At 42.3% G+C, this 18888-nt stretch overlaps 1 pseudogene; it reads right to left on the bottom strand.

Moving 5' to 3' along the window:
• Window positions 1–386: 386 nt before the first annotated feature.
• Window positions 387–9122, bottom strand: LOC139557976 (rho guanine nucleotide exchange factor 10-like protein; annotated as a pseudogene).
• Window positions 9123–18888: the final 9766 nt, after the last annotated feature.

The following is an 18888-nucleotide window of genomic DNA, read 5'->3' on the forward strand; positions in this document are numbered from 1 at the left end:
ATTCGTGATCGTACCTCGTCTAATTTATTGTCCAATGATTGCATGTTGGCAAGTAATATTGACGGTAACGGTAGCTTTCCCACTCGCTTTCTGCGGATCCTTACGAGGCACCCCGCTCTGTGTCCTCTGTACCTGCGTCTCTTTCTCTTGCCAATGACGGGGATGTTAGCCTTGTCGGGTGTTCGAAGTACATCCTGAGCATCCATGTCAGGGTTAGGGCCTGATCTAAGGTGAGCAGTATGTTCTGTGCCGAAGACTCATTGAAGTCTTTGTCCAGATTGAGGTGGGTGATTGCTATTCTGATGTCCAGAAGCTTTTTGGTCATAGGAAACGATGGCGTAAACAGTCCATAAAACGGTGGCTATGCATCCTAGCGCCATTTTTAGTCACTTCTGTGTATCCCTTTTAACTTCCAGCCGCAGGTGGCACTTGTTGGCACACTGGATCTCGTCCTCTTTGATGCTGATGAGCCTCTGCATTGCTAGGCACGTCCTGCCCTACTGTTGTGTTAAGAGAAATGGTGGTAGAGGAAAAGTAAACGTTAATGTGTGTACATGTGTGTCTAACCTGGTAGGTGCCTTGTAATGTCCTGACTAGCAGGGTGACCTGTTCAACAACAGACAGGTCGTATTGTAGCTACTCCAGCTCCTGGTACAGTCAGGGAGGGCCCAGGAACCCTTTACCTGGCACACCCAGTCATATCTTTATCATCGGCGTCATCATCACCACCTTCATCATCACTATCATCCATCTCCTCTTACTCCTCCTAAAGCAAGTTTCAAGTTTCACGTTTTAATGTCACGTGCACAAGTACAGTGAAATGCCTTTCTCGCAAGCTCCAAACCCAACAATGCAGTAATCAATATCAAAATGCACAAAGGGCTGTTGTGGGTGAAGGCTTTCTCAAGCCAAAGAGGTACAGTAATATAACTGATTCAACTAGTTTTAAGTCTTTCTTGAGGAGTGGACTGTGATTAGTTGATCAGCTGAATCGGGTCGGCTGGAGCAAAAGAGTACACCTACACCTGCTCTTTGCGGATAAGATAGACAAGACATCCCTGTAACTGTCCCTGTCACCATCATTCTCTGGCTTTTCAAGAGTTAGTAAATATCCTGCTGGGTTTCTCCACCAAAACACTTCCACACATCAACAGTAAGTTAACTCCAAATGAGACTGAACCTCAAAAATAATACAGGGATGTTTATCTCAGACATGGGAGACTAGGGAGAACATCTGACATACTCCAGAGGGTTACATGTAGCCTCAATTATCACTCAATTAGGGCAATAAAGCCTTTAGAGATTTAAAAACGAGTCAGTTCTCCCCAAGCAGGTAGCGGTAGAGACACACTTGCTGAGCTCATACCCAGATAACTGACAGTATTAGTTGGAACAAGTGTTTGGAGATAGAATGGGAAGGCTTGCTTTTTCATAGCTTACATTGGGTATTTTGTCTTGAATGTGAAGGTGTACAATGCATTTAAATTTGAATTGGACGAATTGAAAGTGTTTTTACCTGGAACATTAGCAACGTTTGCCCGTTTCCCTGTATCTTTGCTCTGAAAGCTCTCCTGCCCCACCTCTAATACCTGCGTCTGCAGCAAGGGGGCGCTCTACTTCACTGTGTATTTAGGACAAATGGGAACTTGGCTGCTGATATCAGGGGTACCCCTAGTTGAAGAAACAGCAACACATTTCAATGGCCTGAAGATAGAGACGGATAGAAGGCGCACCTATTTTCAATAGTATTTCCCATGCTGTCCTAGAAGCCATCATTGCAAAGATAGTGCCCTCTCTTTTCCATCTCTATGGGCCTGAACAAGATGCTGGACAAACATTGAGGGCTCTATTTTAACAAACCTAACACAATGGCAAATCTTAGCGCTTGAGTTAACACTATATGTCTGGGGGTGTGTCAGAAATATCTTTGCTATTTTCACTGCGGGAATTATGAGCACAATAGCTGGCGGTGGAGCTGGCGTTTTGATGAATAAATAAATTGTGTAATGAGCACTTGCCTCTGACCCTATTACGGGGGCTGAGTCACTTGCTTACTAGTGCTCTTCCATGCTGTCGCTAGGAGGGTTGTGTCACTTGAGTGGGTTGAGTCACAGACTTGATTTTCCTGTCCGGTTTTCCACCCCCTCGGGCTCGTGCGGTGGAGGAGATATTCGTGGGCTATACTCAGCCTTGTCTCAGGGTAGTAAGTTGGTGGTTTGAAGATATCCCTCTAGTGGTGTGGGGGCTGTGCTTTGGCAAAGTGGGTGGGGTTATATCCTGCCTGGTTGGCCTTGTCCGGGGGTATCGTCGGACGGGGCCACAGTGTCTCCTGACCCCTCCTGTCTCAGCCTCCAGTATCTATGCTGCAATAGTTTGTGTCGGGGGCTAGGGTCAGTCTGTTATATCTGGAGTATTTCTCCTGTCTTATCCGGTGTCCTGTCTGAATTTAAGTATGCTCCCTCTAATTCTCTCTCTCTCCCTCTCCCTCCCTCCCCTCCCGGAGGACCTGGGCCCTGGGGCCATGCCTCAGGACTACCTGGCCTGATGACCTGGCCTGATGACTCCTTGCTCCTAACCCTAAGGACACACTTCAGATATTGCCACCCTCCCTCTCCGCGCAAGCGAGCTAATTTAAGACAGGTAAATTACCAATCCTTGCGCAAGTATTTGAAAATAGCCCAGCGCAGGTTGAAATTGCCAACGAGCGTGCGTGTTACCCTCTATGTAAGATAATGCATTCAGCAATTGAAAAATCATCCAAATATGTCAGGGCTCTTTGAATCAACAATATGAAAGGGGGTCAGGAATACATTGTAATTACCGTCCTTCTGATCAGTTGAATATCTCTCCAAACAGCGGACCCCCTACTGATTTTTGGGCCACATTATTATTCATATATTCCCCATAATCATGCATGGGAAACATTGTGAAACATTGCGATCCCTTTCACAAGTTAAGGGCAAAGTTGGCATGAGGCATGAGCTGAATCAAGTAGGGTGCAATGAATAATTTGTGAGGTTCACTGATCAAAACGGAAGATTTTAAGATGTGAAGTTGGGTGAAACTTGGGGAAAACTTGACCTTTCTTCGTTAATGACATTATCCAAATATGTATATATTCTTAATTCCATTCCTTTACTTTAGATTTGTGTATATTGTTGTAAAATTGTTACATATTACTTGTTACATATTACTGCACTGTTGGAGCTAGAAACACAAGCATTTCGCTACATCCGCAATTACATCTGCTAACATGTGTATGTGACCAATAACATTTGATTTGATTTGGAGAAGACAGAGATTTTTTTTTTTGATTCACGTTAATATGCAGTGTGGCTGATATTCTTTCAACATGACATTTGACAGTATGCCTCATCCATAGAGAATCTATTTCTATGGTCGCGTCCTGGTAGTGCTGACTCACTTGACACTGATGTTTGCACAGATGAGGGTGTCGTTACCGAGGAAGACTTTGCGCTCCTTGGACTTGAAGACCTGTCCTTTCTCCCTGTACACCATCTCAATCAGCACCTCGCACAGTATCAGCTGCCTCTAGTCTGAGTTAAAGAGCTGTGGAGGGGACACAAATATCACACAACATCACACAACATTACACACAACACAACAAAACACAAAACACTCACTCATTTACTCTTACACAAAGTAGAATTAACAAAAAAACTTTTAAAATCTTATTGACCTTAAAATATATTTTGAGAAAGACACAGATGCACAGACCTTGCTCAGTTGGCGGTCACCAACTCTGAGTGCCAGCTGCTGGATTTCAGCGACCTGGTCTGCTACTCGTTTCTGCTCGTTTAGCCTCTCGGCTAACGTCTCCAGCTCAGTGAGGGCCAACTGCAGGGGCATACGGTCAGGGTGGGCCTGGGGAGTGTTCTTCAGCATGTCCTTGATGTCCTGGGGGGGTAGGGGGAGAGGAGGAGATAGAGACAGGAACAAAAAGAGTAAGTGAGAGAGAGAAAAGGGAGGGAGAGAGAGAGAACCTGTCAGGGAACATTAAACCTGTTATTTACACAAAGGATTCCCCCAAGAGATCTGGGTTTCCACCTGACATGCTTAACAGAGCAAGCTACTGTATACTATGGCCCTTATATGCAGTGGTGGAAAGTACTTAAGTAAAATACTTTAAAGTACTACTTAAGTAGTTTTTTGGGATATCTGTACTTTACTTCACTATTTTTTATTTTTGACAACTTTTACTTCACTACATTCGTAATGAAAATAATGTACTTATTACTCCATACATTTCCCTGACACCTAAAAGTACTCATATTTTGAATGTTTAGCAGAACAGGAAAATGGTCCAATTCACGCACAAATCAAGAGAACATCTCTGGTCATCTCTACTGCCTCTGATCTGATGGACTCACTAAACACAAATGCTTTGTTTGTAAATGTCTGCCTGTTGGAGTGTGCCCCTGGCTCACCATACATTAAAATAACAAGAAAATGGTGCCGTCTGGTTTGCTTAATATAAGCGATTTGAAATGATTTATACTTTTACTTTTGATATTTAAGTATATTTAAAACCAAATACTTTGTCTTTTACTCAAGTAGTATTTTACTGTGTGACTTTCACTTTTACGTGAGTCATTTTCTATTAAGAACTCTTTACTTTTACTCAAGTATGACAATTGGGTACCTTTTTCCACCACTGCTTATATGTTTCCAAATACATGTTTTGAGAAGCTCAAAAATTAAAATGCAGGATGAACCTTGTACGGCTGGAGGCAATCTGACTGACTGTTTCACCAAATGCTACTAGAAAACGAGGAATGCAAATAGATACTGAGCTATGAATGCGAATAGATATACTGTATCAGCAAACATTTCTACAGCCTTGAGAGAGGAAAGAAGACTAATTCATTGTAAACAGACTGATCAAATAGGAAAGCGTAGCCCACCTACAGAAACTCCAGGAAAGCTGTCTTGGAAATGCAGGCTTTCTTCATGAGAGCGTTAGTGAAGTTGTTGACACAATTGCTGTACACTTCTAGTACGATTGACCTGGAAAACTGTGGAGAGAAAAATGGATTCAAAATCCAGTCATGTACTATAAAATCTGTGGAAGGATACATGGATGGAAGGGGTGGGGGGAGGATGCATTTTCAAAGTATTCCAAAATGAGTGCCTCTTGCGTCCCTTTGACATTTTAAGTAGAAATTGTGCACCAATATTGAAAGCCTATTATATTAAATAAATAGTCCTTTAATATAGACCACATGGAGAATTCAATAAATCAAAATGTTTCTAATGTGCCAACATTCTCCGTCAACCCTGTGTCACTTCTAAGAAGATTTTAACCCACTTATTACCATCATTTCTCCACGTTTCACCATCATTGTAAAGCCTAGTTATTTTGTTGCTTTGTCAAAGTAATTTCTGAACATTATTTACTTCGTCTATCCCTAATTGTAAGGTCAATCCTGTTATGTGAACTGAACTCTCGTTTTAATATGGTGAAACTATTCCTTTTCAAATATTTTTTCAAAAGAAACATTGCACATCTAATAGTCAAATCATAGAGTAAATGCAGGTGAACTGGTTCTACTCTTTTTGGCCATTTTCTGGTGGAAAACATGTCAACCTTGTTACCCATAGATAGATAGGCTAGAAATGTTTTATCATTTTTTGCATTCAATTGCCACTGCCTGTTGCACACAAGTTTCCATTCCATGTCACAAGTGGATTTATGGCTGATTTAAGAAGAAATCATCAACCCTGTTACGGTCAACCCTGTTACTTCACTTGGCACCTATTAAAAACTAGGCACTTAGTCGTTTTTTATGAAGTTGAACATGTGCTCTTTATGACAGAAAGTTACACTTCTCAACACACCGAATTGGTGGAATGACCCAGGTACCAAACAAAAGAAAACAGACTGAAACAGGAATACAAACCCTCATTTTCGTTGGACCTAATAAACACGAACCTGGTCCCTACATTTGGATAGAGCCATCCTCCATACTGACCGAGGCCACAAAGAGGTCTCTGATCTTCTCACTGAGGTCGCACTCGGCCACGCGAGATGCCAGGGGTATCTGACGGGCCTCCGGCTCCAACAAGGGCTTCTGGTACTCCTGGGAACAGTGAAAAGGATAACCAATCAGAGTGATGCTCACTAGTATCTGGCTAGCTGGATTAAGGGAGGCATATAAGCAGACAATGAAAACTCTTACAATATATTACATTTCTCAAAAACAGAAGAAATTAAGAGGTGAAAATAGACCAAATTATTAGGGTGAGGCACATGGGCTACTAACAGCTTACTACACAACATACACTTAGTATCACTTTCGGGACTGTATAGTATACATATCTCCCTGGCATATTACATCATTTATGCAGCAGCAAAGAAGACATTTTTGGACTCACCTTGTTGTGCTGTGCTCACTTGAACAGAAAGGTGACGTGGCGGTCCTTAGTGGGAAAATTTTGTCATCAAAGTCCGGCATTCTCTGGATTTATGGTGCTTTCAAGACAACTGGGAACTCTGGGGGCAAAAAAGGTTGAATCATGATGTCGTCTGTGATCTTCGTAGCTCTAGAAAGAGGCCAGAGTTTTCGATTTACAATTCCGAGTTGGATGAAAGTTCAAAACGTATTTTCCCAGTCGTAGTTTGTTTTTCCTGAGTTCCCAGTTGTCTTGAACTCACAGTTAGCTTTAGATTCCTTCCAAACCACTCATTGTTGAATTTGCGATTTCCAACTTGTTGTGTAATGTTTATGTCCAATGGCCGATGAGCACCGATACGTTTTAATTATAATTTCTCTTCCTTATTTCACTTCATATGACAAGGATTAAAAACGATCTGCCAGTATATTGTCGACTTGATTCATGATGATGACTGCTAGCTAAGATTTTGAAAGTATGATGTTGACATGATCAGTCCGGTCAAAGCTACTGTAGATATAATGTGATTTGACATAATTTTATCTGTGGCCAATGACCTTGAGCCTTATTGGATGGGAACTTCTAATGTAACTCTATGGCAGCACCCAAGAGGCTAGAATTTTCTAAGTCTACCCTTAGACTTGGCGGTGACATAGAATGACTGAAGAGTTTGACTGTGTGATATTAGGTTGCTTCTTGTGTAAATATTTTCCGTCTGGATTTTAATGATTTGTATGAGTGACAGAACTGCTGGCTTGCCCCACCACCACAGAAAGCACTGAGCTAGGCTGAAACACCTGCATTTTGGAGCGCCCTTACTCAAGAAAACAAAAAAGATACCATGTTTGTATGCGGTTTAATTAACTCAATTATATTTTTTACATTGTTTTAAAACTGATATGTGACACGTAGTAATGTGAAAATAACATGCAAAACAGGCAAGCCCCCCCCCCCCCAAAAAAATATATACACTACCGATCAAAAGTTTGGGGTCACTTAGAAATGTCCTTGATTTTGAAAGAAAAGCTACGTCCATTAAAATAACATCAAATTGATCAGAAATACAGTGTATACATTGTTAATGTTGTAAATTACCATTGTAGCTGGAAACGACGATTTTTTTAATAGAATATCTACATAGGCCCATTATCATTACCGTTAAACGGGTGTCCTGACTCTCTGAGGTCATTAAAGATCCCATGGCACTTATCGTAAGAGTAGGGGTGTTAACCCCGGTGTCCTGGCTAAATTCCCAATCTGGCCCTCAAACCATCATGGTCACCTAATAATCCCCAGTTTATAATTGGCTCATTCATCCCCCTCCTCTCCCCTGTAACTATTCCCCAGGTCGTTGCTGCAAATGAGAACGTGTTCTCAGTCAACTTACCTGGTAAAATAACGGTAAAATAAATAAAATAAAATAAAATCAGCAACTATCACTCTTGGGCTACAATGGCACGAGAAATTGCCAAGAAACTGAAGATCTTGTAGAACGCTGTGTACTACTCCCTTCACAGAACAGTGCAAACTGGCTCTAACCAGAATAGAAAGAGGAGTGGGAGGCCCCGGGGCACAACTGAGCAAGAGGACAAGTACATTAGAGTGTCTAGTTTGAGAAACAGACGCCTCACAAGTCCTCAACTGGCAGCTTCATTAAATAGTACCCGCAAAACACCAGTCTCAAAGAGGAGTGGGAGGCCCCGGTGCACAACTGAGCAAGAGGGATGCTGAGGGATGCTGGCCTTCTAGGCAACAGTGAAGAGGCCTCTTCACTGTTGCCTGCCTCTTCACTGTTGCCTAGAAGGCCAGCATCCCTCTTGCTCAGTTGTGCACCGGGGCCTCCCACTCCTCTTTCTATTCTGGTTAGAGCCAGTTTGCGATGTTATGTGAAGGGAGTAGTACACAGCATTGTACAAGATCTTCAGTTTCTTGGCAATTTCTTGCATGGAATAGCCTTCATTTCTCAGAACAAGAATAGATGAGTTTCAGAAGAAAGAACTTTGTTTCTGGCCATTTTGAGCCTGTAATCGAACCCACAAATGCTGATGCTCCAGATACTCAACTAGTCTAAAGAAGGCTGGTTTTATTGCTTCTTTATCAGACCAACAGTTTTCATACTTGCAAAAGGGTTTTCTAATGATCAATTAACCTTTTAAAATGATAAACTTGGATAAGCTAACACAACGTGCCATTGGAACACAGGAGTGATGGTTTCTGATAACGAACATCTGTACGCCTATGTAGATATTCCATAAAAAAATCTGCCGTTTCCAGCTACAATAGTCATTTACAACATTAACAATGTCTACAATGTATTTCTGATCAATTTGATGTTATGGACTTTTTTTTTTTTTAAATCTTTCAAAAACAAGGCCATTTCTAAGTGACCTCAACCTTTTGAACGGTAGTGTATATACAGTATATTATTTTTATTTATTTTTGCTAAAAATGTGGAGCTCAAAACAGGCCTTCAATGATGGGTTGCCAGTGTATAAACGGATACTAGTCTTTTCACATATCAGTGGTCAAGGCAGGTAAGATACAGTAAAGGAACCATTTAGGAAAAATGGGACACAGCTGCTGTCTTTCTGTACTCTACGATGATGCGGTGCCTTGAAGTCACAGCTGCACATGGACAGATCCTGCTTGGTCTTGGCACAGCGCTCCTCAGTCACCGCAAGTCCTGAGAAAGCTAAAGTCATAGCCATGCCAATGACTCACGATCCCACATGCAAGTTGGAAGAACAGGTGAGCGGGCGGAATAGCTTGAAGGAAAGAGAGAGGAAAGAGTAGGATAGAGTCAGGGTAGAAGCAAGAGATGCAGCCAGTGAAATCACAAGATGCAAACAGGGTTGACAAAATTATGTCAATTGGAGGTTGATTTGTTTTAGAAAGTGCAGAGAAGCTCAAATGTACACCTTCCTATCGTTCTCCTTAGATAGTCATTATATCAAGACATTGGACCTACTTTGGTTCCATGGTATTCAGGAAAATATATATTTTGAATTGTCTTTCATTCAGCAAGCAAAGACAAGCCATTTGTGTTGCCCTCCTTTACAATAGACCATTTCCCCTTGCTCCTAAGCCTAACCCACAAAAAATAAATATACAGTATATATAGTTTCAGAACTCAAATTAAACGTTTTTGTAAAAAAATTAACTAAAAAAAAACATGCATATCATCGATACCTCATATTATAGAAACCATACTCCTGCCTGATCATAACCAACACAGACTCAGAGGAGAAATCAACTTTAGCAGCAGCAGTAGGAGGAGCAGCAATGTGTAGATAAGGTCCCAGAGAGGAAGAAGAGGAACCAAGAGAGACTGCTGACAAAACCACTAAACACACAGCAAGGCAGTGCGTTTAAACTAGCTGTGTACATATGCTCCTCAGTATAGGATGAGTGTGTGTTTATTAACCCAACTGTTGAATTAAACACTCATACCTTTTCAGTGGAGGCTGCTGAAGGGAGGACGTCTCATAATAATGGCTGGAAGGGAAACCATGTGTTTGATGTTGTTGATACCTTTCCACCTATTCCGCTCCAGCCATTACCACGTGCCCGTCCTCCCCAATTAAGGTGCCACCAACCTCCTGTGGTTTGTATAGTCAAGTGTTAGCATATTACACCATAGGGCTACTAGTAAAGTTGGGCATGCATACTAAAATGCTACTACAACCAAAACCTTTATTGGTTACAATTTGCGATTGAAAAGTGATGTGCATTTGACTTCATAATATGCTTTTCATATGATATTTGAGCCTACATAGTACTGCTATATTTTGGAATGGAACGGTCTCAAACACTCCATTCCAGCCATTACACTCCATTCCAGCCATTATTATGAGCCGTCCTCCCCTCTGCAGCCTCCACTGATAGAGATTGCAATATTGTAACTGTTCCATTATGTTGTGTGCGAGCGCACAGGTAGTACCATTTTGAAGTAGTTAGCTGAAAGGGTACATACTGCCACCTGTAGTGTGTTGTTTGAACAGGTATAAAGCCAAGATTTGGCGATTTACTGCTACCTGCAGTTATGGAATGTTTGCTCACGAATATTATTAATTGGTTGATCCATCCTGATGACCCGGATGGAATAATGTGATCCTTCCTTAACCTATAGGAAGGTCCACCCAGTTGACTACTTCAAAATGGTGAAAGTCCTCAATGGCGCTGCCCATGCTAAAACAGGATTTTGGGCACTAGAGTCCTCTATACATCTCCATTCAACAAACACAGACACAATGCTTACATTGATGCAACAGGCATCCTTGGGTGTCATTAAATAATTGTAGCACCAAGTTATGTATAGTATCAAGGTCTGAATAACAAATACAAAAAATATAGAGATTGCAAAAGCAGCTGAGTATACAAAATAAGAGCCCTCCCTATCTTACTACTGCTGTGGGCCATGCAGGGTCTTGACTTTGGTCTCGCTGTCTGACTACTCATCATAGCTCTCAAATTCACTGCCGCTCCAGCCGTTGTTGGTGCCATGATGGTTCTCTGGCCTCAACGTTCTCATAGATGCAATCTAACACACAACCGGGGAGACATTAATCACATACATTATTTTCTCGCACACATGCATCTGCAGATGCACACACACACACACATGCATGCACACAGGCGTGCACTTACACACACACATATACACACGCACACACCTTCCACAGGAGAGAGGAGGCTCTCACAGGGCACGTCATCATAGTTGACCTCTGGACGACTGGTCCTGAAGATGACGTCTGGACTGGTCATGTAGATGCCATCAGGGCTGGTCGGGCTATTCAGGATGTCATAGCGGCTGGTCGGATTGGTTGTGATGACATTATCGGGGCTAGTGGGGCCAGGTGGGCTGTCTGTGCAGGCCATACCATCTGGACTTTGCAGGCCCTCCGGACTAGACACCTTTTCATTTTCAGAACTTGCTGCATCACCTGGACCTCCTACATCAAGCGTGGGGGAGGTTTCCCTGCAAGAGAGCAGTGCATCATTCCAACCTCAGTTAATTGGTTTGAAGACATTCAGATCAGGGGTCAGCAACAGGCGCTCTTTCGGGCCATTGTCAAAAAGTCGTTACATTTTGGTGATTTTAGTTTTTGGTAAAGCAAAGACTACAATTATCATAAATTCAGCTAAAACTTAGTTTAATTTAGGGAATCTGTTCACCATTCCCACGAATAAAAGAGACGTGATCGTGTAATCAAGGTAGGAAATTATTGTTATTTTCTTAGTTGTTGTCAATTTGCAGTGTATAAATGATCAGAATTATGTTCCAGCCCCCAGACCATCTGCTCCGACAGAAATCGTCCCGCGGCTGAATCTAGTTGCCTACCCCTGAGTTAGAGCATGCTACATTGGACACTACTACCACTCCCCAGGGTTTTTAGCCATGGGTGACTAGCTAAGTAAACAGACACAAATTGTGGGTTGCAGGTCAATAGATGACTTTCAAGGTTACTACAAGATTACCAATGCAAGGTCAATCTCGTGTACAATCCCACTGGATTTTCCACTGCAATGGGTATCGTGGGAATTTCTACCCAGCATCAAGAGCACTTACAGGCAGGAGATGGTGAAAATCAAAACTATTCCTACAGCCCTGACTAGTGTGGAGCGAATTAGCTTTGGGCCCCTCAGGGTTGAGAGAAAGCCTGTTTCCATGTGGAAAAGTCTGCCCTATCGCTGAAGAATAGGGTTCATGTCCTGGTCAATATAGCATGGTCAATAAATGCACTCCTATTACAGAGGTGAAGGTGACAGCTGTCTCTTGCCCCTATAGGAAATCATGTTGTATCTCTCCATATGTAGGATCTTAATTTGATCACTCTTTTGTTGCGGAGAATGATCCTGCACTGCAGGAAATGCAAACTTGTAGTGTATCTGAGTTTTAAAAAGGCTTCTAAAGTTGGTAATTTCAACTGAAAATTCAGACTTGATTTGCCCAAATGAAAAATGTATCAACCCCAACAAAAATATGAATTAATTATAATCCACTGAATAATTCACATTTCCTGTTGCTGCTGAATTATTTTTCCTATTGTAGGACAGTGGCTCAAATTAAGATCCTACATCTGTAGCTCTATAGTACTTGCATGTTTTGTATCTATATCAGGGAGTATTCCATTTGCAAAGGGGTGTAATATGTCAAATATCCAATAATTGTCACACCCTGATCTGTTTCACCTGTCTTTGTGCTTGTCTCCACCCCCCTCCAGGTGTTGCCCATCTTCCCATTATCCCCTGTGTATTTATACCCGTGTTCTCTGTTTGTCTGTTGCCAGTTTGTTTTGTATTGTCAGGTCTTACCAGCGGGCTTTCCCGTCTTCCTTTTTGTCAAGTTCTGTTTCCTAGTTTTCTTGGTTCTGACTATTCTGCCTGCCCTGACCCCGAGCCTGCCTGCCGTCCTGTACCTGTTTGACTCACGAATCCATGCCTGTCCTCGACCTGCCCTTTGCCTGCCCTGTGTTTACAATAAATAATCTGAGAACTGTACTATCCGCCTCCTGTGTCTGCATCTGGGTTATATCCTGAGGCATGATAGTAATGAGGTTTGCTCCTTTACCCACCAAGAAAGACTATTGTTAATTCCCAATTTCACAAAGTTACTTAACAATAACAATGGTCAATTATTTTCTAAATGAATTTAGCAAGGCCTACATTGGGTATGATTTTGCTATACTGTGTAGAATTGAGGTTGAGATGATAGTGACAGGGACAGGTGGCTTATACTAGAGGACCTCAGGACTGTGGATCACGTAGGGTGGCTAGACTAGTCTGGGGTTTAGAAACGTTTATGCAGTCGCAGAGTGAGCTCTGACACCACACTGAACCACTCCTTGGCTGAGGTGGCTCTGTACGGTGCTTGAACTGAACAAATAATGCACACGCTACTGTGAGGAAACACAGCAGCATGCACGCACACACTCCCACATGATTGAGATCACACATGTAACTGAGATTCTCATAGACATGCACACCAGTGGAGGCTGCTGAGGGGAGGACGGCTCATAATATTATCGAATGGAGTCAATGGAGTGGTATCTACCACATCAAAGACGTGGTTTACATGTGTTTGATACCATTCCATTGACTCCATTCCAGACATTATGAGCCGTCCTCCCCTCAGCAGCCTCCACTGATGCACACGCACGGCTAAGAGAGAGACCCCGCTGTGTTCTAAATGGGATTTGTAGCCTGTCATGTACTATTATATTTAAATAGATGTTTCCTGTTTTAGAGCAATGATTAGTCTGTACTTAATTGATACAGCTTTGATATGTCTGCATTTGGTTGATACAGCTTTGATTTGTCTGCATTTGATTGGTAAGGCATTAATTTCCATTGGCTTGATGAGGATCTGATTAGTCCTGGTTTGATTTGTTCAGTGTGATTCTGGGCTGGTGTCCCAGGCAGTGCTGATGCCATGCTGTTTTTGTGATTGTGCTGCTTGTAAATCTGTATGATTGTAAAAGTAGGGGAGTGCCCAATGTGTGCCACCACAGCCCTGCTGTAAGATTGTCACAAACCTGTCTGAGTGTCTATGCGGTCAGCCTTTTTTAAAGACAGGGGTGTACTAGCACTCATTCACAGAACCTGCAGGATATGACATTGAATGAGACAAGGCTAGATATTGGGTAAACATAACAATGTGTACTGGCTTACAGCATTGCATCACACAATGCTAAATTGCAAGGGAAGGTTTTGCCCCAATAAACCATGAACAACTAGGAACATTTTAATGTTAATTCTGAATATAACCATATTATACAGTAGACAGTGTCCCTTACTTTCAGAAATGTTATTTCTTCTCCCGGAGCTCTCGGTCTGTCCTGACACTCCCAGCTCAGAGCGGCTGAAACATTGACAATAAATATGGGAATCAAAACATCTGGGAGTGACATTGCTTCCATGGATGGTTCATTAAGGGGAGAATACAGCATCAGACCAACATAAAATGTAATTTGAGCAGTAATTGATGTCACAGCTCATGACATTACAAGAGTGTGTAAAGCTGTCATCAAGGCAACTACTTTGAAGAATCTCAAATATAAAATATATTTTGATTAGTTTAACACTTTTTTTGGTTACTAAATGAATCCATATGTGTTATTTTATAGTGTTGATGTCTTCACTACTATTCTACAATGTAGAAAAAAGTAAAAATAAAGAAAAACCCTGGAATGAGTAGGTGTGTCCAAACTTTTGACTGGTACTGTACGTTAACATACAGTTGAAGTCGGAAGTTACAAACACTTAGGTTGGAGTCATTAAAACTCGTTTTTCAACCACTCCACAAATTTCTTGTTAACAAACTATAGTTTTGGCAAGTCAGTTAGGACATCTACTTTGTGCATGACACAAGTAATCTTCCCAACAATTATTTACAGTGTCACGCCCTGACCTTAGAGATCCTTTTTATGTCTCTATTTTGGTTTGGTCAGGGCGTGAGTTGGGGTGGGCATTCTATGTCTTGTGTTCTATGTTTTCTTTTCTGTGTGTTTGGCCGGGTGTGGTTCTCAATCAGAGGCAGCTGTCTATCGTTGTCTCTGATTGAGAACCATACTTAGGTAGCCTTTTTCCACCTGTGTGTTGTGGGTAGTTGTTTTCTGTTTTGTGTGAGTTGCGTTTTGTTCCACTTTTGTTTTTTGTTTCAGTGTTCAGGCTATATTAAAACATCATGAACACGTACCACGCTGCGCTTTGGTCTACTCCTTCTTCCTCAGACGAACGACGTTACATACAGACAGATTATTTCACTTATAATTCACTGTATCACAATTCCAGTGGGTCAGAAGTTTACATACACTAAGTTAACTGCCTTTAAACAGCTTGGAAAATTCCAGAAAATTATGTCATGGCTTTAGAAGCTTCTGATAGGCTAATTGATATAATTTGAGTCAATTGGAGGTGTACCTGTGGATCTATTTCAAGGCCTACCTTCAAACTCAGTGCCTATTTGCTTGACATCATGGGAAAATCTAAAGAAATCAGCCAAGACCTCAGAAAAAAAATTGTAGACCAGAAGTCTGGTTCATCCTTGGGAGCAATATCCAAACACCTGAAGGTACCACGTTCATCTGTACAAACAATAGTACGCAAGTATAAACACCATGGGACCACGCAGCTGTCATACCACTCAGGAAGGAGAAGTGTTCTGTCTCCTAGAGAATGTACTTTGGTGCAAAAAGTGCAAATCAAACCCAGAACAACAGCAAAAGACCTTGTGAAGATGCTGGAGGAAACAGGTACAAAAGTATCTATATCCACAGTAAAACAAGTCATATATCGACATAACCTGAAAGGCCGCTCAGCAAGGAAGAAGCCACTGCTACAAAACCGCCATAAAAAAGCCAGACTACGGTTTGCAACTGCACATAGGGACAAAGATCGCACTTATTGGAGAAATGTCCTCTGGTCTGATGAAACAAAAATAGAACTGTTTGGCCGTAATGACTATCGTTATGTTTGGAGGAAAAAGTGGATGCTTGCAAGCCGAAGAACACCCTCCCAACCGTGAAGCATGGGGGTGGCAGCATCATGTTGTCGGGGTGCTGTGCTGCAGGAGGGACTGGTGCACCTAACAAAATAGATGGCATCATGAGGACGGAAAATTATGTGGATATATTGAAGCAACATCTCAAGACATCAGTCAGGAAGTTAGCAAAAAAAAAATTGGGAGACCCTCTGCAGTATTGCAGAATTATGTTTTTCCTCTTTGTTATCTACATCCTTTTCAGAATGCACATCTCACAATGGGTTGCTCTGTAAGCCTATCAAATGCATCAGGTCACTCTCCTGAAATCTGGAGGTCACCCCCCACCACACCACAGGAGGTTGGTGTAACGGCCGTCTGATGAAGAATGGGGAGTGGACCAAAGCGCAGCGTGGTACGTGTTCATGATTTTTTATTTAACTCAGAACACTACGAACAAAAATAACAAAGAGACACACAAACAGTTCTGTAAGGTAACCAAACTAAACAGAAAACAACTATCCACAAAACACAGGTGGGAAAAGGCTACCTAAGTATGGTTGTCAATCAGAGACAACGATAGACAGCTGCCTCTGATTGAGAACCACACCCGGCCAAACACACAGAAATAGAAAACATAGAACACAAAACATAGAATGCCCACCCCAACTCACACCCTGACCAAACCAAATAGAGACATTACATTTACATTTACATTTAAGTCATTTAGCAGACGCTCTTATCCAGAGCGACTTACAAATTGGTGCATTCACCTTATGATATCCAGTGGAACAACCACTTTACAATAGTGCATCTAACTCTTTTAAGGGGGGGGGGGGTTAGAAGGATTACTTTATCCTATCCTAGGTATTCCTTAAAGAGGTGGGGTTTCAGGTGTCTCCGGAAGGTGGTGATTGACTCCGCTGACCTGGCGTCGTGAGGGAGTTTGTTCCACCATTGGGGTGCCAGAGCAGCGAACAGTTTTGACTGGGCTGAGCGGGAACTGTACTTCCTCAGAGGTAGGGAGGCGAGCAGGCCAGAGGTGGATGAACGCAGTGCCCTTGTTTGGGTGTAGGGCCTGATCAGAGCCTGAAGGTACGGAGGTGCCGTTCCCCTCACAGCTCCGTAGGCAAGACATAAAAAGGATCTCTAAGGTCAGGGCGTGACAGTTGGTTGCACTTTAATTGGGCAGAACAGGCTCATGGGAATGGTTTTCATGTGTTTGATGCCATTCCATTCACCCCCTTCCAGCCATTATTATGAGCCGTCCTCCCCTCCACTCACTAGTGGGGTCCAGGCTCTATTGCAATGTGATGATACAGAGAGTAATGGACAGCCACAGACAATGAGGTCTCAGCTCCTTGTTCTCAGTAAAGACAGTTTTAGCTTCATGAACTTAGTGCAACTCAGCTTACCCTATCATACAAATCTAAGGCTGTTTAGCCCCATTTTGTTTTTACATTGTCTACAATGTTTAGCTCCAAATATGTTTTAAACGATCATGTCAGTCTAATTGACCTTCAGGCATTCTGAATTTCAGAGTGGTTATCTAAGTCCCATCCCTAAGCGTACTAGCTTACCAAACAAAGTGGAAGGGTCAGGCTGTTGAAATGAACACTTTCAAGTATGTAATTCACTGACATTTAGCAATGAGCTCTGGTCAAAAATGTCCCCTTTCATCTGTGGCTCTAGCCTAGATAATACAAAAATGTGCTTTTGGATGGTATGCACATCCTTGTCACAAGAGGGCGACATGATACTTTGGTCGCTTCATGGGTTGTAGTTTTCTTTACATTTTCCAAGTCCCATGTATTTCTATTTTGTAGTACCCGCCAGGCCGGCATGTCACGTCTCAGCACATATTCACATTTTAACAAAAAAGACAGAGGCAAAGGGGGAGGGCTCATAGCGATAAAGCAGACCATCAATCAAAAGACTTATAGGCCAGACATCCACAGCAAACGAATCCCAGGTAAACATTGAAACATATACTGAACAAAAATATAAACGCAACATGCAACAATTAAAAATATTTGAGTGAGTTACAGTTCATAAATTCATTAGGCCCTAATATATGGATTTCACATGACTGGTAACACAGATATGCATCTGTTGGTCACAGATACCTTAAAAAAAAGTTAGCGGTGTGGATCAGAAAACCAGTCAGTATCTGGTGTGACCACCATTTTCCTCATGCATGCAGTGCATGCTACATATCTCCTTCGCATAGAGTTGATCAGGCTGTTGATTGTGGGCTGTGGAATGTTGTCCCACTCCTCTTCAATGTCTGTGCCAAGTTGCTGGATATTGGCGGGAACTGGAACACGCTGTCGTACACGTTGATCCAGAGCATCCCAAACTTGCTCAATGGGTGGTGATGTCTGGTGAGTATGCAGGCTATGGAAGAAGTGGGACATTTTCAGTTTCCAGTAATTGTGTACAGATCCTTCCGAAATGGGGCCATGCATTATGCTGAAACATGAGGTGATGGCGACGTATGACTGGCACAACAATGGGCCTCAGGATCTCGTCACGATACCTCTGTGCATTCAAATTGCCATCGATAAAATGCAATTGTGTTCGTTGTCCGTAGTTTATGCCTGCCCATACCATAACCCCACCACCATGGGGCACTCTGTTCACAACGTTGACACAAGCAAACCGCTCGCCCACACGACGCCATACACATGGTCTGTGGCTGTGACGTTGGAGGCGGCTTATGGTAGAGAAATAAACATAAAATTTTCTGGAAACAGCTCTGGTGGACATTCTTGCAGTCATTATGCACATACATGCACACAGCATGCACACACAGCACATTTTAGAGTGGCCTTTTATTGTCCCCAGCACAAGGTGTACCTATGTAATGATCATGCTGTTTAATCAGCTTCTTGATATGCCACACCTGTCAGGTGGATTTATTATTTTGGCAAAAGATAAATGTTCACTAACAAGGATGTAAACAAGTTTGTGCCTATGGAACATTTCTGGGA

This window comes from Salvelinus alpinus, chromosome 28 (assembly GCF_045679555.1).
Source record: "Salvelinus alpinus chromosome 28, SLU_Salpinus.1, whole genome shotgun sequence".
Taxonomy (NCBI): domain Eukaryota; kingdom Metazoa; phylum Chordata; class Actinopteri; order Salmoniformes; family Salmonidae; genus Salvelinus; species Salvelinus alpinus.